The following is a 27,419-nucleotide window of genomic DNA, read 5'->3' as shown; positions in this document are numbered from 1 at the left end:
TTTAAAAGAGAAACAAAGAAACTGAATTGTTTTTTTTCCGGAAAAGAGAAAAAAAAACGAATGGTTTTAGCAGGAGAGAAACAAAAAGAGAGAGCGTTTGAGCTTCAGAGATGGGCACTGAGAGTGGAAAGTCAGCTGAAAATGATGGTGCTGAAGGCTGAATGTAAGCTTAGTTTGCAACAGCGTGAGGATGAGCAAACCCATGGTAGTCAAAAGCCTGGTGAGATACTTTTTAAGTATATTCACACCTTGCCTAAATTTGGATGAGTAGGATATGGAAATCTTTTTCATCTCATTAGGAAAAGTGGCTAAACAATTGCAGTGGCTAGATGCCATGTGGGTTTTGTTGATCCAAACGCAACTTGTAGGTAGAGCTAGTGAGGTATCCGCAACAATATCAGAGTAAGGATCTGGGGAGTATGAGGAGGTGAAGAAAGTGCATATGAGCTTGTGCCAGAAGCCGATAGACAACATTTCTGAAATCTTAGGAGTGACCCTGGTCAAACCTATATTGAGTTTGAAAGGGTCAAAGAAAGTAATTTTGATAAATGGGTAAGAACTTTAAAAATCGAACAAATCTATGATGCACTTAGAGAGATAATTATTTTGGAGGAATTCAAAGATTCATTACCTGAAGTAGTGCAAACTCTTGTGGAAGAGCAGAGAGTTAAAACAGCAAGGTTAACAGCTGAAGAGCATGATGATTATGAATTGTTTCATAAAACACATTTTTGGTTTCCAGAATCAATTTCAGTCCATGAGGGATAGGAATTGGGGAAAAGAGATATCCTCATGTGGAAAGGATATGTAGATCTCAGTGAAGATCAGAAGGATAACTTACACAGGGTAAAAAGGAAACCCTTGAAGGGGACAAAGAAGCAAAAAAGATCCGATGTTTTCGTTGCAATAAATTAGGTCACAGGAATTCACTGTGTTGGTGGGCTATGCAAAAAAACACAGATGTCGGAAAACAGAATAAGCCTGGGAGTTTTATTGGAGTGGTAACAGAAAGCACAGTGGAGGCTAGAAAGCTGCATCAGAGAGTACAAGCTAATCGGAGGTTGGTTAAGGAGGAAGTGATGGATCTGCGTATAAAACATACCTGCAAAGGAAAAGTGTATTCACAAAGGTCAGGAGTAGCAGATAAACAGCAAGCAATATTAATGGACACAGGATGCTCAGTCTGTGATGCTGAAAGTTGAGAAGGCATGTAAATCCTGAAGGCCAGGTGAATTGGCCATGCTAAATTGCCCGTAGTGTTAGGTAAGGGGTAAATGTAGATGTATCTTTCCATAAAAGATACTGCTGAAGTGAATTCATGTGAGACAAAAATTGCACAATTATGTAAAGCGGGAATGGAATGTCCTGTAAAGTGTGGATATGTTGTGGTAGGAGTATTGGACAAACTTTCAGCTCCAGGAATACAATTTGTCCTTGTAAAGTATGTAGCTGATTCACCGGTAGGAGTGCTGCCTGGTCTGGTTGAAAAGCCAGTGGAATCACAAGCAACTGAAGCAATGCAGGAGTCTTATCCTGGAATCTTTCCTGATTATGGGGCAACAAGGTCACAATGTCACAAACTGAAACAGGAGAGATCAAAAATGTAAAAATAAGTAAGCAGAAGTGGCGTTGTCAGAGACATTGTTCCATCAGATAGTTGAGACAAAACAGGAGTAAATTGGTGATCATGGAAATATGTTTAGTTCAGCTAATCTAATTGATTAGATTCGATTACTTACAGTGTGGAAACAGGCCCTTCGGCCCAACAAGTCCACACCGACCCGCCGAAGCGCAACCCACCCATACCCCTAACCTAACACTACGGGCAATTTAGCATGGCCAATTGACCTGGCCTGCACATCTTTGGACTGTGGGAGGAAACCGGAGCACCCGGAGGAAACCCACGCAGACACGGGGAGAACGTGCAAACTCCACACAGTCAGTCGCCTGAGGCGGGAATTGAACCCGGGTCTCAGGCGCTGTGAGGCAGCAGTGCTAACCACTGTGCCACCGTGCCGCCCACATGAGTTGCAACATAAAAATGAACATTTAAAGCAGTTTGCTCCCATGGAATGCAGGGAAAGTTGTCTTGAAGGTAACAGATTATTTTGCAGACTTCAGGCCTGTGGCCAGTGATGCGCTGAAAGAATCAGTTTTGAGCTCGCTGCTTTTCATCATGGACAGAGAGGAAGATTACCTTAGAATACAAGAGCCACCATGAAAGCGAATATAATCACACATTTAAAATATATCTGGATAGATACATCAAAAAGAATGGTTCAGAGGAATATTGGCAAAATGCTGCCAAATGAGACTAGATCAGATTAGGATGTCTGGTCGACGCAGATAATTTGGACGAAATTGTCTGTTTCCGTGCTGTTTCACCCTCTGATTCGATCAGAGGAATGAGGAAAAGTTCCAAAAGGCCTTTAGAGTGGAGATTCTCTTCCCCAAATGCTTGTGGTGCTTCTTTGTTTACATTTATTCAAAGATGTTAACTCGTTAAATATTTGACAGTGAAGTGAATGGGATAATGGGATAAGGACAGGACAGTGGGGCTGAGACCCCAACCTGATCAGCCACAATCTTAGTGCCTGGTGGATAAGGCTCACAGTATCCAATGACCCATTCCTGCTCCTCGGTCCCATGTTTCTGTGTTCCACTCAGCCTCTCAAACCTGATAGACAGTAGCATTTGGAGGCCACTTACTGCTATCACCTCGTGCACAGAAACAGAGGAGACCATTCTGTCCTTCAATACTTTCCCACACGGTTTGGGTGATTTGCAAAATGTAATTGGAAAACCCAGGCTGGGTATGAAAGAAGCCCCTCGTCTCTCTTTCCAGAGCTTCCACATTCTGCAAAATATGTTCCACTTGTTGGTCACGTTATCGACCAATTTCACTGTGAACACAGCTCAGGTGCCTCACCCAGAGATGGCTCAGAAAATCCTCTGGACTCGCTGACTATAACATTCAATATCAGAACTTCCAGGAAAATAACATCCACTAACTTTCCAATAATAGAATGTGAGAACATAGAAACAGAAGCAAGTCATTCGCTCCCTACCCCCACCCCTCAAGATTGACTTCCCCTTCAGTAAGATCATGGCTGATCTTCTCTCGGTCTCAAGTCCTCTTTCATGCCTAATTCTTCTTAGCACTTAACTTTCTACAGGTCAAAATCCATCTAAAGCCTCTTTAAATACTTTCGTAGAACAGAGAACATAAGACAGTACAGCACAGTACAGGCCCTTCAGTCCTCCATGTTGTGCTGATCTTTTATCTTACTCTAAGATCAGACTCATCGACATAGTTACATGAATTATCCTCCGTGTGCCTATCCAAGCATCGCTTAAGTATCTGACTCGACTAGCATTACTGGCACCCAATACTCTCTGTTTAAGGAACCGAACTCTGACATCTCCCCAAAACCTTCCTCCATCACGTTTAAATTATGTGCCCTCATTATGTACGTTTCTGCCTGGGGAAAAGGTCTCTGGCTATTCACTATATCTATGCCTATCATATTGTACATCTCTATCCAGTCACCTTTCATCCTGCTTCACTCCATTGAGAAAAGCCCTAGCTCCCTCAACCTTTATTCATAAGACCTGCTCTCCATTCCAGTCAGCTTCATGGAAACTTCCCTCTGCACCCTCTCTAAAGCTTCCTCATCCTTCCCAGAATGAGGTGACTAGAACTAAGCAAATTTTTCCAAGAGTGGTCGACCTAGGGCGCTACAGATCTGCAGTATCACCTCGAGGCTCTTATACTCAATCTTCCTGCTAATCAAAGCTAACACACTATATGCCTTCTTAACAACCCTATCACAATTTGGGGAGCAACCTTAAGGGATCTATGGTCATGGAGCCCAAGATCTTTCTTTTTCTCCACACTGTCAACAATCCTGACGTTAACCCTGTATTCTGCATTCACATTCGACCTTGCAAATAGAATCATTTCATACTTTCCCAGGTTAAAATCCATCTGCCAATTATCAGCCCAGTTCTGCATCCTGTGAATGTCCCATTGCAACCGACATCAGCCCTACACACTATGAACCAGTCCACAAACTTCCGTGTAATCGGTAAACGAGTAAAGCACTCTTCCACTTCCTCATCCAAGTCATTTATAAAAATCACAAAAAGAAGCGGTCCCACAACCGATCCCTGCAGTACACCACTGGTCTCTTTCAGTGATCTAGCTCCCTTAACTCTCTGTAAGAGAATTCCTGATATTCATTTCCCTCTGAAGAAAACATTCTCTGCTTCTCTACCATGACCGACTGAAATGGACAAAACAGGGAACACAGACGCTCAAGTAAGAGAGACTGGCCCCGAAGTCAAGGCAGTATTAGACTGAGGATGGCATCAAGGAGCCTGAGCAAAATCGCATTAATGAGAATTGATTATGACCTCTCCACCGCTCGGAGTTATTCACAGCACAAGGGAAGGTATTTATTATCAGTGGACATCAATCATCTCAGCCGTGGGGTATCTCTGCAGGAGATTCTCAGGGTCTCTCCCTCAGCCCAGGCATCTGAAGTTGGCCAGCTGAGAATGCCTGCAGTGTGAAAGCAGGCCATTCAGCCCATTGAGTTCACACGGATCCGATGTAGGGATATTCACTGAAGACTACGCAATGTTCAGAAAGAAATTCAGCCCTCGGCTTCTGAAGCCATCTGTGTCCATGTGCGACAAGACCTAGAGAACATTCAAACTTTTGCTGTTAAAGTTTTGGTAACATTCATGTAACAGCACTGCCAGGCACTGCGCATTTCCCCAGAAAAAGGAAAAGCCCATTCACTACCTCAATGTGGGTTCACAAGAATATGGGGAAGTCATTCACCCCATCAAAACGACTGGGCAAGAAGAGGGATAGCCCAATCAGTCCCTCCTGCCTATGCCATAGGAAGACAAGGAGATAGTTCACTCAAATGCATCATTTACACGGGTCAGAACGAGACCATTTCACATCTGGAGCCATTTAGAAAGCTACAAGAAGTGGTCATTCAGCTTCTTAGGTCACTGACACAGGAAGAGGAAGGTGTCAGAGATGCTCCAATACCACAAACAGATGGTGCATAGACGGCTCTAACTTGTTCCATATTGCTTCATTACTCATAGTACGTATGTATTACTTTAACATGGTTTTCTGGCAGTGGGAATGAAGGCAACATTTTTACCCATTCGCCAAAGTGTTGTCCATTCCAGGAAGTTAGACACATGGTGTCTATGAAGTTCAGAAGATTGTGGAGAATGGCTAACTGTTTCAGAATGAAGGTCTTGTGGCTACTGACAATGGAGGGTCACACAGCAATTGTACATTAAAGTTAATTCAGAGTCTGTGCTTCTCTGCCTTTAGACATGCAGCTCTGCAGAGGCATGGACACTACCGGGAAACAAGCATCCAATGAGAAGTATGGAATTTTCACCCTATTCAGTAGCTTAGGGCATAATGAGTGTCCAACTATAACCATCAAGTTTCAACTTCTTATTCCCTCATATTGTTACATATTAAACATGAGTTCCTTCACTTTCTCCTCATATTAACATCATGCCAGGGTTTAGTCTGGTGAAATCTCTTTGGACTGTATCGCTGACAAGATCATTATTTATTAATCAGATTCTGCCTGTACACAATATCCCAAATAGTCTCCAAACAAAACACTACCATTGGGAAAGATGCATTTACTCTGGTACTTTAATCATTTTGCATGAAGAGCCATATATCATTTACTTGCTTCTGCGTAAAGATACTGTCAGAGCTTTATGACCAAGTACATCCAGGTCTGCTTCAACAACAGCTCTTCCCAACTTCTCACTATTTAATGAATATAAATATATTCATATGAATATATGAATATATTTGTTGTTCCTGTCTGTAACATTTTATGTTTTGCGAAGAGCTATTGCCCAAACACTGATCGTACTGATACCGTAAAGTCTTCACTCCAGATAAAAACACTACTCTCTTCATTCTCTCGAATATCCAACTTTTAATACATTCGGTGTATTCCACCCCTACTTACCCATGGACTCTATCATTCTCACATCACCTGTATTCAACCATGTCAAACATCTGCTTAAAATGAAAATACTCCACTCCCATTGGTTCTCAATTGTCGATGTCACAACAGACAACCTCCACAAAACCCAGCAGGTTTATCATAGATCATTTCGCCTTCCTAAATCTAGGCCGAATCTACCGAATCATGTCATTATTTTCTAAGTGTCTAGTTGTCACATTCCTCACAAAAGGTTACGATGTTTTTCTCACAACTGATATCATGCTAACCACTATTTAGTTATCTCTGTCCTGTTTTAAATATTTAGGTGTACAATAGCTGCTTTCCAGTCTGCAGGATCCTTTCCAGAATCTAACCAGCTTTGAAGAATAGGCAGTAATTCTTTCGCTCACTCTACTGCCACATCCTCAATAATCTGGATGTAGCTCATCAGATGCAACAACAGACCAACCTTCAATTCAATTAGATTTTCAAAGAAATACCTTTTTATTAATTCTAATTTCCTGCTGTTACGATTTTTCACCAGTCATTATGTTCCCTTTTATCTCTGGAAGGTGGTTTTTGTACCTTCCTCGGGGAGATGGACTCAATATATTGCTCTCAGCTGACAGGTGGCTTCTGTCAGCCAGTCAATACATCGGAGGACTGCACTTCGTTGATGATGGATATGTTATTCGCTCCTGTCTGGAAAATTCCAGAATTAATCGAGTTTAATTCATGGTCAGGATCAGCACAGTCCTGTCACTGGTGTGAAGCTACATAGTATACTGAACCAGGGGACAAAGCTCAGTGACCACCTCAAATTTGAAACAAACTGGTTTCATACCTTACACCTGGCCCAGCTGAGACAAATGTCCCGGGATATCACAGGGAGAATAGTGCACTGCCCTGTTCCTTCCTATTTATAGAGCTTCCCTTCTGTGGAGTTTCATCTCCATTTGTTCACAATGTACCCAGACACTCTGTAAATGCAGTGTACTGAGTGGGGTAACCAGACCCACCGGCTGACAATACAAACCGGAGAAAAGCATCCACCGAAAGTCCACTGATTTTCCAAAGTCAGGAACAAGTCAATTCCCCACACGCATGATGCACACATTCAGTTTTGAAAATTATTTCCACTACTGAGTTTCTCTTCCTGGTAGCGAAAGCAGTTGCACCTCTGCACAGTCTCACAGTAAATGTTTCTCTCCTCAAAGAAGCATTTGACAGTGCAACATTACCTTTCTCTGTATGTCAGCAACTATAAGGACAGCACCAGTATTGCCAATGGATTTGATCATGACACTCAGAGAAGAGAGATAGAGGGAAAATAACTCACTTAAAGCAGGGACATATCTAAATGGACGCGATATTCAGGAATATGGGAAATGGGGAAATGTGAGAATAACTTGCCATTTTGTTCTCCTTTCTGTTCATCATTGGCAATCCCTTTGATCACGTTTCATTTATTTTCCTCTCTTTTTCTGGCAATTTCTCCGTCCATTCTATTAAATCTGGCCCCCACCTCACTCTCCAACTTAACCATCCCTGATACCAGGATAAATAATATTATTTCCCAATTTGCTTGCAGTTGTGAAGCAGGGTCACTGGACTCCAACCGTTATCTGCATTGCTCATGACGGGGGCTGCCATACCTACTGAGATTCTCCAACAATTTCAAACGCTGGAGAATTTTATTTTCGATCTCTAGCACCCACCGTTCCTTGGTTTATTTCACCTTTAATGCTGTTGTTTCACGGGATGCCAGCATCACGGGCAAGGGCAGCACTTGTTGTCCATCACTAATTGTCCTTGACTACGTGGCTATTTGTCAGGACAAAATGGAGTCAACAATTTTGTTATGTGTCTGAAGTCACACTGATATCAGACTGGGCAATAATGTTAAGTTTCTTTATGAAAGACTCAGTCAAATAATAAAAATAAATCCTGACTGTTTCTGGTTTCCACGAGTGAAATTAGGTTTCATTCCAATTGTTGTCATTCGAATTTAAACTCTGATCTGGGCTGTGGTAGGGTTTTAAACAATGCCTTAGAGTCATAGCCAGTGCATCTGAATTACCCACCTAGTTACATTATCACTCTGATACAGAGTCCTTGTTCCCTAATCCGTATTCCCTTGTCCCTGCCAAAGTGAGTTGGAGGGGACATCAAGATAACTATCAACAGTCAAAAGGATTTTGGGAAAAAAGAGAAAGAGAGATTGAGAGATAATTTCATTTAAGAGCACAGATTTCAGAATGCTGAAATGAAGACATTTCGACAGCATTCTGCAACATGAGCCTGTATTCCATGGAAAGATAGATGCAGTGGACATTGGTGTTAGTAAGGATGATGGAGAGTTTTGGATGAGCAGTTGTTCTGCAACTTTGTAACTGGGTGTGGGGTCAGCAGAGTCTTTGACTCATTGGGCTGAATCTAACAATAATTTGTCTCAGTGACATTTTTATTGAGTATGACAGGGGAATTGCCTGTATGAGGCTGAGCTAGTTTCTTGGTGCTATCTTATCAAACTCACCTCATTACCTACCCACTCAATCTCATAGTGTTCCTCTCCCTCAATGCCAAACCGATTGTCCAAACCAACATGGCTGGAGGGACTTACCATCTCAGTGATGCCCCTGGATATTCTGTGATCACTGGCATTGGTGCCATCTTTCAAACTGTTGAACCTTCTCAGTTTGGAGCGACCCTGCACAGTTGACCCCGTACATGGCGGATAAGGGGAATTAACACAACGATTTTTCATCTCTCTCTCTCTCTCTCTCTCTCTCTACTTATATCCAAACACAATTAGTAATTCTGGCTCACTCTGTCTCACTTTATTGTATTCAGCCAAACATTGCTTCTGAGCACTTGTCCCGTTATGAAATACAATTTCGTGCAGAGAACTTTTTTATCCTCAGCTGTTATCTTGACCGTTATCTGAAATGTACCACTTTCCTTGTAAGGAACGTTTCTTTTGCCCTTTGTCTGTGACTGTTTCTGTCTGTAACAGTTACATTGTCTCCCACTCAGTTTGCTGGACGTCTGATTTGTGATGCAGAGGGAGTCCAGCAGAGCAGATTCAATTCCCCCACACTGACAGAGGTTACCATGAAGGGGATGCTCTCTCAACAATGGGCAATCTCGCATGGCCAATCCACTCTAAACTGTACATTTTTGTACTCTGGGAGGAAACTGGTGAATTGATGGGAACCCACACAGATACATGGAGAATGTTCAAACTCCACATTGTGTGTCACCTGAGTTTGGAATTGAACCCAGTTCCTTGGTGATGTGAGGCAGCAGTGCTAGCCACATATCCATCATACTCCTCAGTGGGTTCTATTAATTACCTGTAGCTGACTGAAGAAATCTAACAGTGTTGTTCTGATAACTGAACCTGTCTTAGAACTTTAGCATTGGCCATATTACCAACCTGGTTACATTTAAAATCTGCTGTGAACAGTAGAGGAGTGGGACTAGAAAGGGAAACAGTGGCACCCTCCAAACTCAGTCAGAACCGGAGTGAGGAGAAATTCACAAAGTGGAAATTCATTCAAGTGGGAATTCCCTTTCCCAGAAGTTTGGGGGGGTGGGGGGAGAGAGCTGAATCATTACATTATTTTGATGCTGGTTAATCTGATTATCCATAGACAGGTGAATCAGGGATAATGCTGCATGGAGAGAAAAGTGCAGCTGGGACCACAATAAGATGAGCCACAAACTTATTTACTGGTGGAGTAGTGTCAATGGGCCGAATATTCTCATGTTGCTTTCAGCCTTTCGAACCTGCTGCACAGGAGCAGATCGAGGTCACTCCAAAAGTTAGGTGTAGTTTGGGAAATGTACTTGGAAAATCCAGACTGGGTCAGGCAGTGACCCCACCCACCCACCCCCACCCCAATCCCTGTTTCCAGGCTTCCCCTCTCTGTAACTTCTACTCCAGATGTGGGTCATGTTACAGACCCAGATTCGCTGTGAATACAGCCCCCATACTCCACACAAGGTCAACTCAGATAAATCCTCTGCTTTCCCTGAATGCAACATTTTACATCATGACTTCCAGGAAAATAATCAAGCCTGCACTGTGACTCAACAAGCACATGGCTGATCTACTCCAGGGCTCAACTCCAATTTCCTGCTGAGCCCTTATATCCCTCAACTCGCAGATATGTCAAAAACCAATCCAGCCCGTCTGTAAAGACATTCAGTGTCCAAGCCTCCACAGTCTCTGGGTTCGGGAATCCCAGCCATTCACTATCTTCTGAAAGAAGATAATTCTTTACATCTCAGTTTGAAATCAATATTCCTTATTCTGTATCGACATCCCTGAGTTCGAGACTCTGCCCTGGTCTGAAACCAATTTCTCAACACCGACCTTGTCAAGCCCCCTCTGTATTTTGTCCGTTTCATTAATGTCACCCTCATTCAATTAAACTACAATGAATAATCGCCTCAGCGTTTTTGATGTATTCAATAAATCAACTCTTGCATCCCAGGAACCAATCTAATGAACCAATAATTCTCGATCAGCATGCTGATGTTATGTTTTAGATACAGAAACACTCCAATCCGATGTACTGCTACTTTCTTGGGAGTCTTCCCTATTAAATAACAGCCTGCCTTTTGCTTGTCAGTGTCATCCACAAACTAGGATGCATATTGCCCTGAGCTCCCGCCGTCAGGCTATCAGTATAGATTGTGAGCAGCTCTTGCTATCAGACTGATATTTGTGGTACTCCAGAAGATACATTTTTTTATAAAGATCGATGCTGACTCTCCGATTTCTAAGTGTTTTCCAATTGTCATCCCATGCTAATGCATCTGTCTTGTGTACGAACATTTATTTGGTGAAACCTTGTGGAAAATCTTTGGAAAGCCTCATGTCTACCAGTCCACCTTTATCAAGGCCACTTGTTACATTCTCAGGGATCTCCAGAAAAACTTTGCATGATTTTACAGGTAAAACGTTCACTTTTAACAAGACCATGCTGACTCTATGTGAAGCTTTTCTAAATGTTCTGCAGTCCCTTACTTAACAACAGACTCTCACAGATTCCCAGCAATAATGGTTCGGCTAAATGTTTCCTGCTTTCAGTCTCGCTCCTTTCTTGAAGACAGTCGCCACATTGGAGGGTCTCCAGTTTCACTGGATCACTCCTTTAATCCAGAGAGTTATGAAATATTTCACACAGAGTCACCAACCACTCTGTGACCACTTCTTTTAAAACCAGCTATGAATTGCTGATGACCTGTTTACCCTTGGTCTTATCTGTTTGAGGAATGTCTTGTTCCCTTTGTTAGAGACAGTTCAAGAACTTCCCTCCTATTGCCATTTTTTTAATATAATTGAAATATTTGCAGCACCTTCGCCTATGAGGAACGATGTAAAATACTGGCCTAAGTTATCTATCTGTTCCCTGTTGCCAATTTCCCAGTCACAACCTCCAAATGTCCTCAATATACCTTTATTTTTACCAAAGATCTTGCACACCTCTTTAACTCTACTTACATACACGGAAAAGCTCGTGCTACTTGTTTTTACATTTCTTGCCAACCTGATTTCATCACATCCTTTCTTCCCCTTTCTTCACTTTCTATATTCATATGGTCATATCGTTGCACAAACACAATCTTTGGTCCAACTTGTCAATGCCAGCCAGGTTTTCCAATACAAACTAATCCCATCTGCTTGCATTTGGCCCAAACACCTCAAAACGGTTCCCATTCATTTGTTTGTCCAAATGTCTTTTAAATGTTGGAGCTGTACTTCAATCTGTTAGTCTTCCTCTGGCAGCTCATTCCATAAACACGTCATCCTCTGTGTAAACGAAGCTCCTTCTTCCTCCCTTTCAAATCTTCCCTCTTACACCATAAACCTATACACTCTATGGTTTCATTTTCTTATCCTGTGGAAAAGACCTTGGCCTTTCACCCTATTCATGCCTCCCATGATTTTATAAATTTCTATAATGTCACCCCCAACCTCCTACATTCCGTCTGATGCTAACTTCAAGAACAAGCTTTTAAAAATAGGCACTACAAATTTGAAACAATATTAAAAGCGACTAATAAACAGCACTCAGCCCAAACTTCATACTGTCATTTGTTTTCTCCATGATACAATACTAAGGCAGCATGAAAATCTTACTAGTGACAATAAAAGGTCAATCACCTGAATTCCTTTGTCTGACGGTGGTGATGATCTGTACAGTGAAAATGTATCTCTGGCCAGATCTGTATAATACCACATGGTCAACATTCTCCCTCCTGGCCTCCCTATGACCTTGTGTGGCTGTGTCTTTTTTATCTTCCACTCAATAGAGAGAACTTATTTCCCCCATTCACATCTTAACTTAAACTCATTTGTATCATCTTCTCATTCACCACTGCTAAAAGCCTGTTAATCTGTTTTCACGGCCTCTTTTCCCTATCACCTAACCTCCCCACCCTGCCAAGGACTAAAATGTCCACTTTCCAATCCATTTCAGTTCTCAAGAAACAATATCACACTGGACTTGAAACGCTAAGACTGTTTTTATATATCTTCAGATACTGCCAGACCTGCTGAGTTTCTACAGAAATAAATAGGCACAGAATAAATTTTCAATTAAACAAATAACTGGATACTGGAAATAAAAATGCAAGAATTACTGGAGAAACTGGGAAGGGTCACTGCACCTGAAAGATTACCTTTACTTTCACGCCACAAAATGCAGCCAGACCTGCTTAGCTTCTTCAGCAATTTCTATTTTTGAACAAGTTCCAAAGAAGTGTGTCAAATCTGCTCAAACGCCCTGTCCAGCACATAGCGTGGGACATCGGGAAGGGAACAGTAACGCAAAGTGCACAAGATCACTGGCTCTGAAATGACATAAGGCTGGCATCGCTGACACGAGACAGGTCTTAATCATGGTCAAGGAGAAAAACAAAGCAAAAAACATTTACTTCAAACAAAGGAGATGGTATTTCGGGAAAGAAAATGATTCAGATTAATATGTTAAAGCATCAGAGTAATGTAACCTATTGGAGGCGTGACATCAGGGAGAGACCCTCAGCAGAATGAGAATATGAAACCGGAAGGTTAGGTCACTGAGTACGGGGTTCATGGATGAATCTGTCTCCATGTGAACTGGGGGAAAGTCAGTAGAATTGGTTTCTGGATTAATAATGCTGCAAGAGCACAGCAGTTCAGGCAGCATCCGAGGTGCAATAAAATCGACGTTTCGGGCAAAAGCCCTTAATCAGGAATAAAGGCAGAGACCCTGAAGCGTGGAGAGATAAGCTAGAGAAGGGGGGGGGGAGTGGGGAGAAAGTAGCATAGAGTACAATAGGTGAGTTGGGGGGGGGGGATGAAGGTGATAGATCGAGGGCGGGGGGAGGGTTGAGTGGATAGGTGGAAAAGAAGATAGGCAGGTAAGACAAGTCAGGACAAGTCATGGGGACAGTGCTGAGCTGGAAGTTTGGGACTTGGGTGAGGGGGGTAAGGGGAAATGAGTAAACTGTTGAAGTCCACATTGATGCCCTGGGGTTGAAGTGTTGCGAGGCGGAAGAGGAGGCGTTCTTCCTCCAGGCATCTGGTGGTGAGGGACCGGCGGTGAAGGAGGCCCAGGACTTCCATGTCCTTGTCAGATTGGGAGGGGGAGTTGAAATGTTGGGCCACGGGGCGGTGTGTTTGATTGGTGTGGGTGTCACGGAGATGTTCCCTAAAACACTCTGCTTTGAGGTGTACGGTCTCCCCAATGTAGACCCAACCGCATCAGGAGCAACAGATGCAATAAATGATATTAGTGGATGTGCAGGTAAAACTTTGATGGGTGTTGAAAGCTCCTTTAGGGCCTTGGATAGAGGCGAGGGAGGAGGTGTGGGCGCAGGTTTTGCAGTTCCTGTGGTGGCAGGGGAAAGTGCCAGGATGGGAGGGTGGGTTGTAGGGGGGCGTGGACCTAACCAGGTAGTCACGGAGGGAACGGTCTTTGTGGAAGGCGGAAAGGGGTGGGGAAGGCAATATATCCCTAGTGGTGGGATCTTTTTGGAGGTGGCTGAAATGTCGGCGGATAATTTGGTTTATGCGAAGGTTGGTGGGGTGGAAGGTGAGCACCAGAGGCATTCTGTCATAATTACGGTTGGAGGGGTGGGGTCTGAGTGCGGAGGTGTGGGTTTTAGACGAGATGTGTTGGAAGACATCTTTAACCACATGGGAAGGGAAATTGCGGTATCTAAAGAAGGAGGCCATCTGGTATGTTCTGTGGTGGAACTAGTCCTCCTGGGAGTAGGTAAGGCGGTGGCGGAGGAATTGGGAATAGGGGTTGGCATTTTTGCAAGAGGTAGGGTGGTGATGTAATCCAGGTAGCTGTGGGAGTCAGTGGGTTTGCAAAAAATGTCAGTGTCAAGTCGGTCGTCATTAATGGAGATGGAGAGGTCCAGGAAGGGGAGGGAGGTGTCAGAGATGGTCCAGGTAATTTTAAGGTCATGGTGGAATGTGTTGGTGAAGTTGATGAATTGTTCAACCTCCTCGAGGGAGCACGAGGTGGCCCCAATGCAGTCATCAATGTAGCAGAGGAAGAGGTGGGGAGTGGTACCTGTGTAATTACAGAAGATCGACTGTTCTACGTAACCAACAAAGAGACACGTGTAGCTGGGGCTCATACGTGTGCCTATGGCTGCCCCTTTGGTTAGATTAGATTAGATTACTTACAGTGTGGAAACAGACGCTTTGGCCCAACAAGTCCACACTGACCCGCCGAAGCGCAACCCACCCATACCCCTAACCTAACACTACGGGCAATTTAGCATGGCCAATTCACCTGACCTGCACATCTTTGGACTGTGGTAGGAAACCGGAGCACCCGGAGGAAACCCACGCAGACACGGGGAGAATATCTGGAGGAAGTAGGAGTATTCGTAGGAGAAATTGTTAAGAGTGAGGACCAGTTCGGCCAAACGAATGAGAGTGTCGGTGGAAGGGTACTGTTGGGGATATTGGGTGAAGAAAAAAATGGAGGGCTTGGAGGCCCTAGTCATGGCGGATGGATTGGATATCCATGGTGCAGATGAGGCATTGGAGGCCAGGGAAATGGAAGTCTTGGAGGAGGTGAAGGGCGTGGGTGGTGTCACGAACGTTTGTGGGGCATTCCTGTACTACGAGGTAGGTAGAGATGAGTTCAGTGGGGCAAGAGAATGCTGAGACAATGGGTCGGCCAGGGTGGTCAGAATTGTGGATCTTGGAAAGGAGGTAGAACCGGGCAGTGCAGGTTTCCCGGACTATGAGGTTGGAAGCTGTGGGTGGGAGATCTCCTGAGGTTATGAGGTTCTCTATGGTCTCGGAGATGATGGTTTGGTGATGGGAGTGGGTTCATGGTCGAGGTGGCGGTAGGAGGAGGTGTCCTCGAGTTGGCATTTGTCTTCAGCGGTGTAGAGATCAATGCACCAGACTACCTCTGCGCCCCCTTTATCTGCTGGCTTGATGGTGAGGTTCGGATTGGAGAAGAGGGATTGGAGGGTTGCCCGTTGTGAGGGTGAGAGGTTGGAGTGGGGGAGAGGGTAGACATGTTGAGACAGTTAATGTCCCAGCGGCAGTTGGAAATGAAGAGGTCGAGGGCAGGTAATAGGCCAGCGCGGGGTGTCCAGGGGATGCAGTGTGTTGGAAGTGGATGAAGGGGTCCTCGGAAGGTGGGCGAGAGTCCTGATTTTGAAAGTAAGCTCGGAGGCGGAGGTGGCAGAGGTTTGCAGATATTGCAGCTCACACTGGGCAATCATGTGATGCTGTAGATCTAAGCAGCAGTCGCAGTACAATTGCATTCAATCACAATCCATAACTTATCCCCCGGATAATCCATCAGTCTATCATTACCATCAAGCCGAGTGATTGTTCACTGACGAGTTTGGGTGAACATGCCAAAGTCAGAACCATGTGTGTCTAAACCTAATGGCAACCCATTAAAGCTACTGCACTTTGACTGGTTACATTCCAAACAGCAGAATTACAATCTGATGGAGAGGGCGAAATCAGCCCAAGACGAACAGATAAGATCGAAGCTCTGCATTCTACCCTCATTCAGTCATCAATGTCGATAGACTACTAAACAACTTACTGGAGGAGAGGACTCCACAAATATCCCCATCATAAATAACGGAACAGCCCTGAGCATCAGGTAAATGACAATGATGTGGTATCTGCACCATCCTCAGCCAGAAGTGTTGAGACGATAATCAACCTCAACTACGTCATGATGCCCACAGAATCACAGATGCCAGTCTTCAACCGATTCGATTCACTGCACGTGACATGAAGAAATAGCTGAACACAGTAGATACAACAAAGGCAATGGGCCCTGACACCATTCCTTTAATGGGACTGAAGACCTGTGCGACACAACAAGCCGTGTCCCTGGGGAAGTTGTTTCATTCCAGCTCCAACTTTGACAACTCCCTGGCAATGTAGAAAATTACTCAACTATATCCATTGAGTCATAGAGTCATAGAGACGTACAGCATGGAAACAGATGCTTCTGTCAAACCCGTTCATGCCGACCAGATATCCCAACCCAATCTCGTCCCACCTGCCAGCATCTGGTCCATATCCCTCCAAATCCTTCCTATTCATAATCCCATCCAAATGCCTCTTAAACGTTGCAACTGTACCAGCCTCCACGACATCCTCTGGCAGCTCACTCCATACACCTACCATCCTCTGCTTGAAAAATGTTGCCCCTTAGGTCTCTTTTATATATTTGCCCTCTCATCCTAAACCAATGCCCGCTAATTCTGGACTCCCAGACGCTAGGGAAAGGACTTTGTCTATTTATCCTATCCATGCCCCTCATGAATTTATAAACATCTATAAGGTCATCCCTTAGCCTCCGATGCTCCAGGGAAAACAGCTCCAGCCTGTTCAGCCTCTCTCTATAGCTCAAATCTTCCAACCCTGGCAATATCCTTGTAAATCTTTTCTGAACCCTTTCAAGTTTGACAACATCTTTCCAATAGGAACGAGACCAGAATTGCACGCAATATTCCAACAGTGGCCTTACCAATGTCCTGTACAGACACATACTCAGCCCCATAACAAGGGAATAACTGCAGTCTGACCATTTACTACGCCTCAGTCTCGTCACGATAGTCACATTGGTGAGAGTTCTTTTTGACAGAGCTGTCAAGCAGCACAGAAATAACCAGCTCAGTGTGGTTTCAGATAGATCCCCATGTGGAGATAGTGTTGTGGAAATGTCACCGGATTACTAATCCAGACCAGGCTAATGCTCTGGCAGCTGGTGGAAGTTAATAACAATTAATGAAATATCAAGATGCAAAATCTGGCGTCAGTAACAGTGACCTTGAAGCCAATGTCGATTGTAAACACCAATTTGCTTCCCCAATGTACTTTCAAGAAGTGAATCGCCTGTGCTTCCCTGGTCTGGCCTAAAAGTGACTCCAGACACACAGACATGTGATAAACTCTTCAATGGTCTTGGAAACAGCCAAGCAAGACCCTCTATTGCATCAAACTGCTCCGAGGTCTTAAAGGATAGACCCGGACAGAACAACCAGCTTCAGTCTCGGCGTTGGAAAAGGGAATTGGAAACACAGTCCTTCCACCCTGCAGAGATCTCCTTCCTAACATCTGACAGCTTGTGACTAGATTTACAGAGCTTTCCCACAGGCTGCACAGAAACGTCGGGAAAGGAGAACGTCTTCCCACACATTGAGCCTTCTCCATTCTAGTTCGTGGAGAAAATCTTCTCAATGCAGTTTTCCCCACACAAGATTCATATCCCTTAGTACGTTTAAACATCAGGACATATAAAATAAAAATGAGTGTAGTCTTTTCGGCTTCTCAATTTTACTCCTCCATTCAATATACAGGCAGTTCTCCAATAATGTGTGCTTATTAAACACGATTTGGCTGCAACACGATTCAAGAATTGTGCACCTTTCTTTATAATGCAAGCTCCCGTTCACTTGAACGTGATTCCACCCTGGCACCAACTGAACAGCCAAACCCAGCCTCAGGGTCCTCAGTTTGCAAAATGCACCCTCAATGTGTTCAGCTAAAACAGGAATGTTATCCACTCTGAACATCTTGAAACTGAGCCTGAAACTTGGAAGTCTTAGCAAAGTTTGAGAAGATTTGTAGCTCAGGTTGAGGTTATAGATGGATGAACCTTCTAGCTCAGCGAGCAAACCTACATCCAAAACTGGGAATTGTAGTCGACATTTAGAAGGAACCTTATTTCAATCCAGTGTAAGAATCTTGGGGAGAAATCTTGGGAATGCAGAGTGGCTCAGCGGTTAGGACCAGGGACCCGGATTCAATTTCTGCATTGGGTTAATTTCTGTTTGCATATGTGCCATGTGTCTGCATGAGTTTCCTCCAGGTGCTCCAGTTTCCTTCCACAGTCCGAAGATGTGCTAGTCAGGTGAATTGGCCATGCTAAACTGGCCATAGTGTTACGTGTGTTAGTCAGGGATAAATATAGGTTGGGGAATGGATCTGGGTGGGTTACTCTTCGGAGGGTGGTGTGGAGTTGTTGGGCTGAAGGGCTTGTTTCCTTAATGTCGGTAATCTACTGTAACTGGAATCCCGCGGTAGCGTCATGTGGTCAGTCCGTTCGCGTGCTTCCTGGTGAAGAGCTTGGTGAAAGGTACAGTGCTGTATTCAGTAACTGTAGTGTGAAAGTGGTACATTTACATCACTATTACATTACAATATATGGTTGAAAGATTTACATAGACTGTGCTGTTGTTAGTATTAGGCTGCCTAATTTTTATGTTTTGATTTTTCCTGACATTATTGGGTCTTCGCCCCTTACCCTCTTTTTCCCAGAAGCTCCATTACTTATATTGCACCTCTTTCTGTAATACTGTTCCACAGGAACACAGCTACCGCGTTATCAGAGAACAACCTGTAATGAGTGCTGATTCTCTATCTCCACACCATATTCCTGCTCTCTTCCCATCCCCTTTGTGTCTTATAAACATTATTTATATTCAGTGCCTTGTCTTCCACAGCCTGATGTGGGAGAGAATTCCGCAGGTTCACCAGTCTCTGAGTGCAGACATTTATTCTCATCTGAATGCAGAGTGGCCTGCCTGTACCTAGTACTGTGGGGAGAATGTGAGGACTGCAGATGCTGGAGATCAGAGCTGAAAATGTGTTGCTGGACAAGCGCAACAGGTCAGGCAGCATCCAAAGAGCAGGAGAATCGACGTTTCGGGCCTGAAGAAGGGCTTCATTCCTGAAGAAGGGCTCATGCCCGAAACGTCGATTCTCCAGCTCTTTGGATGCTGCCTGACCTGCTGCGCTTTTCCAGCAACACATTTTCAGCCCGAATACTGTGGGCCCTTGTTTTAGACGTCCCAGACTGGGGAATCATCATCCCTGCATCCATACTGTTTCCCCCGTCAGAGTTTTATATATTTCACTCGTTTTCCTACAGCTCATGGAATGCATGTCCAGTCACCCCAAACTCTGCTCCCACAACATGCCTGTCAACCCAGAGATCAGTCTGGTCATCCTTCACTGCTCTCCCTCAATGTCAGATTTGTCCTTTATTAGGTAAGGACATTAACACTGCACACAATACTGCACAATGTTCAGCATGGGATCTCACCAAGGCCCTGCACAGCTGCAGTAATACATCCTTACTCCTGTACTCAAATCCCCCTGAAATGATGGTCAACGCACGACTTATCTTCTTAACTGCTTTCACTGTCCATAACCAAACAATCACAGAAGCATATACTCTGTACTGTCAGAAAAGCAGTATGATCTACTTTGGTCCCAATTTCTTACATGAGATCTGTAGCCATAAATGTTATGATAATTCAACTACGTTTTAATGGTTGTGAGATTACCCATCACAACTCTCCTCTCAGGAAACTTAATCCTGACTCCAATGCCCTCTGGGTGAAAAACAATCCTTGTATCTTCTCTAAACCTCAACCCCTTCACTTTAAAAGTGTTATCCCTAGATCTTGTCCCTTTGACTAAAAGGAGCAGCGGCTGCATAGCCACCCTGTCCATTCCCCTCGTAATCTTATCCTTCTGAATCAAGTCCCCCTCAACCTTCTCTGCTCCAGTGTAAACAATCCGAGTTTATTCAGCCTGTTTCCATAGCTGATATGCTCCATCTCAGGGAACATCCGGTTGAATCTCCTCTGCAACCCCTTCAGTGAAATCACATCCTTCCATAGTGTGATTCCCAGAACTCCACACAGTATTCCATCTGTGGCCGAATCAAAATTTTGGATAACTCTTAGAATCTATCTGTCAATGATTAAAGGCTATGCCGACAGTCGCATGTGACTTCTGAACTAACCTATTACCCTGCCTAGTGACATTCAGGGATGTGTGAGAAACACCCTCTGAGATTCCTCGTGTGCTGCCATTCATTGAGTTCTCCCCTGTCTGGTTCCTTCTTCCAAATTGAATCACCTCATATTTATCAGGGTTACATTCCATCTGCCGTTGCTCTGCCCATCTGATCATTCCATCTGTATCTTCCTGAAACATAAAACCTTTCTCCTCACTGCCACCCACCCGGACAATCTTTGTGCTCGGGCAGGAGACAGAGAGTACTGGTAGAAATCTGTTGATGTGATTGGAAACCAGTCTCCCCTGGCGTATCACAGGGACCAGTGCTGTGTCCCTTATTATTTGTGGTATTTAGAAATGATGTAGATGCGAATGTGGAGGGAGGGTGCTGTGGTGAGAATGTGCTACAGAAGCTGGAATCTGTACTGAAACCAACACATGCTGGAGATCACAGTGATCACAGAGATCACAGTGACTCAGACAGCATCCATGGAGAGAGCACAGAGCCCTTCATTGCCTATATTCTGATTCCTTTAAGTAAAGGCAAACGTTACTTTACTTTCCCCCATTTGCATATGTTCCTCCCAATACAATTTGCTTTATTGTTGTAGGGCTAACTTACCGTATGGATTCTTTAAAAATCCTCCTGATAGCCAACTATCCAACTATACCACTTGTTCTCCATTGTTTATATCGGCAAGGTGCATCTTCAAGCAAAAGGTTTGTAAATGTTGCCTTCTCTTTCAGAAATATAGCATCATTCTCTAGACGTTTGCTATACCTTTCCAAGTGTCCAATATTGCACACTTTATAATAAATTACGACAGATTCCCCATTGAGAACAATAAGATAACTGGTCTGTAGTTCACCATTCTCCCTCTTCTACACTTTGTAAATTTTTAGAATGCATTTATAACCTTCCAAATTGAATACGGAAAAATACAATGATTCCCAATGCAATTATAATGTCTATTTCTGCTTTCTCTGAAATTCTGGTATGAAGTACATTTGGTCTGTCAGAATTATCAATGCTCAATCCAGTTATGTTTTCAAATGTTACCTGGTCACTGATATGAATGACGTTAGTCTTTAGTTACCCAAGTCCCATGGTCGCTTGGTATTTCTGGGAGATTTTCTGGACCTTTTTCCGTGAAGACAGATATAAAGTAACTGTTTAGTTTTTCTATCATTTTTCTGTTCTGCACAATAAATTATCCTGTCCATACATTCACTCTTCCACCTTTGACCTTACTTTTATTTTCCTTTCAAATATTAATAGAGGTTTGAGGTCAGTCCTTTTGTTTCTGCTTAGTTTGTATTGCTGTTCTCTTTACAATTTACTTATCATTTTATCAGTACCCTTTTGTTGCGTCCACAATTTCAAGGAACCCACAATGTATGACCCTTCTCTAACGCACTTTCTTCGATCTAATGCAATTCTTAACTTCTTTTGTTCACCATCATTGATTCACCTTTCACTTTTGCAATTTATGCCGTGGAACAATATATGTATATTGTAGACCTTACAGTGTTTCTGTAAATAACAGACAATGCCTGTCTTTCATTAAGTCTCTTTAATGTACTTTTCAAATACACTAAAGTCAAGCTTATTCTCGTATCTTAATGGCTTGCACGACTCAGGTATATGCCCGTAATATAAGAAAAAAGAACTGCTTGTATTCAGACGTTATGAAAAATTCAATATATTAAGATCACTATTCCCCATAGGTCCTCTACAGCAAAGTCTTCGATTTGCTCTTCTGATCACACAACACCAATTCCAAAATTTCCTGATCAACAGCTCGGTGCTCAACATACTACTAAATCAACCCGGCTCGTACACACTCAACATTAACATTCACTTGGGTAAACACTGGTTAGATGTAACTTGAAGCTGTCCATTATTATTGCAGTACTCACAAACCTGTATGTCTAATTTCCTATTTTATAACATACCCAGCCTTTGTGTTGCAGCTTTCACTTTGATACACAACTCTCATGAATGTTTGCTTCTCCTTGCTGTTTCTAAGATTCACCTTACCAGATTCTGTGGAATCTGAGTGACGAGGACTCTTGCGAAATTAATGGCAGATTCAGGCATGGTGATTGGGGAGGCATATCTCAACATGGTTATTATTTCACCACATCTTCCCCGTTCTTCACAAGCATCATTGTGAGATTTTCTCCAGATCTCCCAATATGCTGGTGGAGTACAGAAGGACGATGAACTTACAGCAATTCTGTGTATTCCCCAGACAGCTGAGACTGCTCTAACCAGGGTGGGAACCTTACAACAGACTGGTAAAGCATTGCTGCTGCTGTACAGCATCTTAGTAAGCTCACATCTGGAGTAGTGCACAGAGATTTAATCTCCTCACTGAGGAAATTATGTTGGAATGAACTCAAAGATTGTTCCTTCAGCTGATTTCTGCAATGACCGTGTTAATCATTTATCCCTGCAGTGTGGAAGCAGGCCTTTTGACCCATAGACTCCACAATGATCCTCCGAAGACCGTCCCATCTAATCCCACCACCGACCTCACCCAATCTTTATAACCTTGCATTTTCCATGACTGATGCACCTGGCCTCCACATCCCCGGATATTATGGGTAACTTAGCGTGTCCAATCCATCTAACATGCACATCTAGGGACAGTGGGAGGAAACTGGAGACTGAAATTGAACCAGGATCTCTGGTGTAGTGAGGCAGCAGTGCTAACCACTGAGCTACCCAGTATGAGCAACACAACTGCCAGCATAGTTCAGCCCTTGAAAAGTGACATTTGAGCAGGGAGATTCCATACGTCCTCAAATCATTGAGATCTTGAGCGGCTTGGTCAGGAACAGGAGCAGGACATGCAAGTCCATTGAGACTACAGTGTAGGAATACCAGGAGGACATTCAGCCCAGCGAGGGTGTAAAGCAGGAACAGAATGAGTCCAATCAGCCATTCATGCCTCTTCCACAGCAATGGGAGCAGATCTTTTACAGCCTTATGCCTGTTTCATAGGAATTGTGAAAGGGAACATAGAGGTTATAGAAAGGGAAGGACTTTGAATGACCAGCTTCACTGGGGAATGAAAAGTAATGAGAAAAGTATTTGGACTGAAGACAATTATTAGAATCCGTTATGAAGGAATTAATAACAGGAGATTTCCACAGTCAAGCCACAATCCAGCACAGTCAACAAAGTTTTATGAATGATAAATCATATTTGAATGATTTGACTAACTTTCTTTAAATAAAACGTAACAAGCAAAGTGGATAATGGGGATCCTATAGATGTATTATATCTGCACTTCCAGACATCGTTGCATAGCGTGCATCACAAAAGATTAACATGCAAGACAAGAACACATGGGGTTAGGATATGGAGCCGCTGGTTTTGGACTGGGTTGGACAAGATCAAAAATCAAATGACACCAGGTTAGAGTCCAGTGGGGTTATTTGTAAACACAGAGTTTCATTGTGCTGATCCTTCATCAGGTGTAAGAGCGAGGAAGACCTTAAACACAGAAGTTATAAGAAAAGATCAAAGGGTTGTACAACTTCTGCGCATGAAATTTACACACCTATGATGGTTCTTATATACTTAATCAGTTAGAATGGAGGTGCAAGTTTGATTGATTATTATGCAAATCGCAGAATTTATTTCAAGTCAGTACCTGGAGATACCTTCAGGTAAATGAAGTAACACTTGCGGTCAGACAATATATTCGAAGTGTGAGACCTTGTTCAGACGCTGTCTGTGTCTTCACCTGGAATCAGACTAGTTTTATTTACAAAGTAGGAGTTTGTAAAATATCACATTGACTGACTGTCTACAATTTGTATGTATTTGGAACAAAATAAAATGCGTCTGCAAATACAAATTGGCAATTGCAAATTCACCCCGCAGATTTATATGTGCATACATGAGTGTGTGCGTATGTTTATGCGTGAGAGAGGAGACGAGTCTGTGTGAAAGGGAGATACAGACACTGTGTATATGAGAAAGAGTGAGGTGGAGTGTGTGTGTGAGCGCGGGAGGGAGAGGGAGATGCTCTGTGTGCATGCGTGCATGTGACAGAGTGGAGTGCGTGTGTGGAATGTGAGAGAGGGAGAGTGTGAGTGTGTATATGGAGCAGATTGGGAGTGTGTGCCTCAGTGTATGCAACGGGGAGAGTGAGAGTATGTGCTTGTCCAGATGAAAACACAGATACAGCAGATCCCTTTCCCCACACACACTCCGTGGTTTCAGAGCTTCCTGTCTCTGCAGCCTCTGCTCCATTAGTTATCCATGCTACAGTCCCAGATGCAATGGAGTGCATGTGGGAAAATTAACAAATAGTGAAATTCACAACAAATCTTGGAGGAACTGTTTGGCGAAGTTCACAGCACAGAATCAGAATAGTTAGTTGTTGTTTTAAGTCTGTCCAAGAGAAAGGCTGCAGTAGTGGGTACAGTGGATTCTTTCTTGATTGTATGTTTTTGGAGAAAGATCTCTTCATTAAACTAAAAATATAAGTCATAGCTATTAATTTAACTTGGGGCAGTGTTTGTGGAGGAATAAGACAATGTTATTTTCTGGGTCTGTAGATTGGGAAGGAGCATAAATGGCCTTTACAGTGATATGTACTTCTTGTCAGATGTGGGAGTTTAAAGAGAGTTTAAGTTTACTGCGGCTTATATCTGCCATAAATGCTGTTGGATGTGAGTCATATCAGATCGAGTGGATTGGTTGGAGAGACAGATAGAAGCGAAGAGGAATTTGCAACAGCAACAGTATGTAATGGATGACAATTATAGGAAAGGGGGGAAGTCTCAGATACAGTCACATACATGGGTTAACACCAGGAAGGGTGAGAGAGGTTGGAAGGGTGAGAGAGGTTGGTACCTAGGGCAGGAGTCTTTTCTAGATATAACTATTTCAAACAGGTATGCTGTTTTGGGAAATGTAGTGGGTGATAGATTCTCAGGGGAACGTAGCACGAACAGCCAATTATCTGGTATTGAGACTGGCTCGAATGCAACGAGGGGAATATCGGGTTCCAAGAGATCAACTGTGTTAGGGGATTCTGTAGTCAGAGGTACAGACAGACGTTTCTGTGGCCAGCAGAGAAAAAGCAGAATGGTGTGTTGTTTCCCTGGTGCTAGGATCAAGGATATGTCAGAGAGGGTGCAGAATGTTCTCACGGGGGAGATGGGCCAGCAGGAGGTCATTGTCCACATTGGAACCAACGACATTGGAAGGTAAAAGTTTGAGAATCTGAAGGGAGATTAAGAGAGTTAGGCAGAAATTTAAAAGGGTGTCCTCAACGGTGGTAATATTTGGATTGCTCCCTGTGCGACGAGCTAGTGAAGGCAGGAAAAGGAGGACAGAGCAGATGAACGAATGGCTGAGGAGCTGGTGTATGGGAGAAGGATTCACTTTTTTGGATCATTGGAATCACGTTTGGAGTGAAAGTGACCTGTACAAGAAGGACGGATTGCACCTAAATTGGAGGGGGACTAATATATTGGCAGGAAAAATTGCTAGAGCTGCTTGGGAGGATTGAAACTAGTAAGGTGGGGAGTGGGGGGGAAGGGAGATAGTGAGGAAAGAGATCGATCTGAGACGGGCACAGCTGAGAACAGAAGTGCATCAAACAATAAGGGCAGGCAGGGACAAGGTAGGACTAATAAATTAACCTGCATTTATTTCAATGCAAGGGGCCTAATAGGGAAGGCAGAGCCTGGTTAGGAACATGGGATTGGAATATCATAGCAATTACGGACACATGGCTCAGGGATGGGCAGGACTGGCAGCTTAATGTTGCAGGATACAGATGCTACAGGAAGGATAGAAAGGGAGGCAAGAGAGGAGGGGGAGTGGCATTTTTGATAAGGGATACCATTTCAGCTGTGCTGAGGGATGATATATTCCGAAATGCATCTCGGGAAGTTATTTGGATGGAACTTAAAAATAAGAAAGTGATGATCACTTTATTGGGATTGTATTATATGCCCCCCATAGTCAGAGGGAAATTTAGAAATAAACTTGTCAGGAGATCTCAGCTACCTGTAAGAATAATAGGGTGGTTATGGTAGGGGATTTTAATGTTCCAAACATCGATTGGGACTGCCATAGTGTGAAGGGTTTAGATGGAGAGGAATTTGTGAAGTGTGTACAAGACAATTTTCTGATTCAGTATGCTAATCTACCTAATGGGGAAGGTACAAAACTTGACCGACTCTTGGGAAATAAGGCAGGGCAGGAGACTGAAGTGTCAGTGGGGGAGTACTTTGGGGCCAGCGACCATAATTCTATTTGTTTTAAAATAGTGATGGAAAAGGACAGACCAGATCTAAAAGTTGAAGTTTTAAATTGGAGAAAGGCCAATCTTGACGGTATTAGGCAAGAAAGCTGATTAGAGGCAGATGTTCGCAGGTAAAGAGATGGCTGGAAAATGGGAAGCCTTCAGAAATGAGATAACAAGAATCCAGAGAAAGTATATTCCTGTCAGGGTGAAAGGGAAGGCTGGTAGGTATAGGGAATACAAGATGTCTAAAGAAATTGAGGTTTGGTTAAGAAAAGGAAGGAAGCATATGTCAAGTATAGACAGGATAGATCGAGTGAATCCTTAGAAGAGTATAAAGAAAGTAGGAGTGTACTTAAGAGGGAAATCAGGACAGCAAAAAGGGGACATGAGATAGCTTTGGCAAATAAAATTAATGAGAATCTAAAGGATGTTTACTAATATATTAAGGACAAAAGGGTATCTAGGCAGAGAATATTGCTCCTCAAAGATCAGCAAGGCGGCCTTTGTGTGGAGCCACGGAAAATGGGGGAGATACTAAATGAATATTTTGCATCAGTATTTACTGTGGAAAAGGATATGAAAGATACAGACTTTAGGGAAATAAATGGTGACATCTTGCAAAATGCCCAGATTACAGAGGAGGAAGTGCTGGATGTCTTGAAACGGTTAAAAGTGGATAAAGCCCCAGGACCTGATCAGGTGTACCTGAGAACTCTGTGGGAAGCTAGAGAAGTGATTGCTGGGCCTCTTGCTGAGATATTTGTAAACTTGATAGTCACAGGTGAGGTGCCGGAAGACTGGAGGTTGGCA

Source organism: Chiloscyllium punctatum, chromosome 14 (assembly GCF_047496795.1).
Source record: "Chiloscyllium punctatum isolate Juve2018m chromosome 14, sChiPun1.3, whole genome shotgun sequence".
In the NCBI taxonomy this organism is placed as follows: Eukaryota; Metazoa; Chordata; class Chondrichthyes; order Orectolobiformes; family Hemiscylliidae; genus Chiloscyllium; species Chiloscyllium punctatum.
This window is presented reverse-complemented; position numbering follows the sequence as displayed.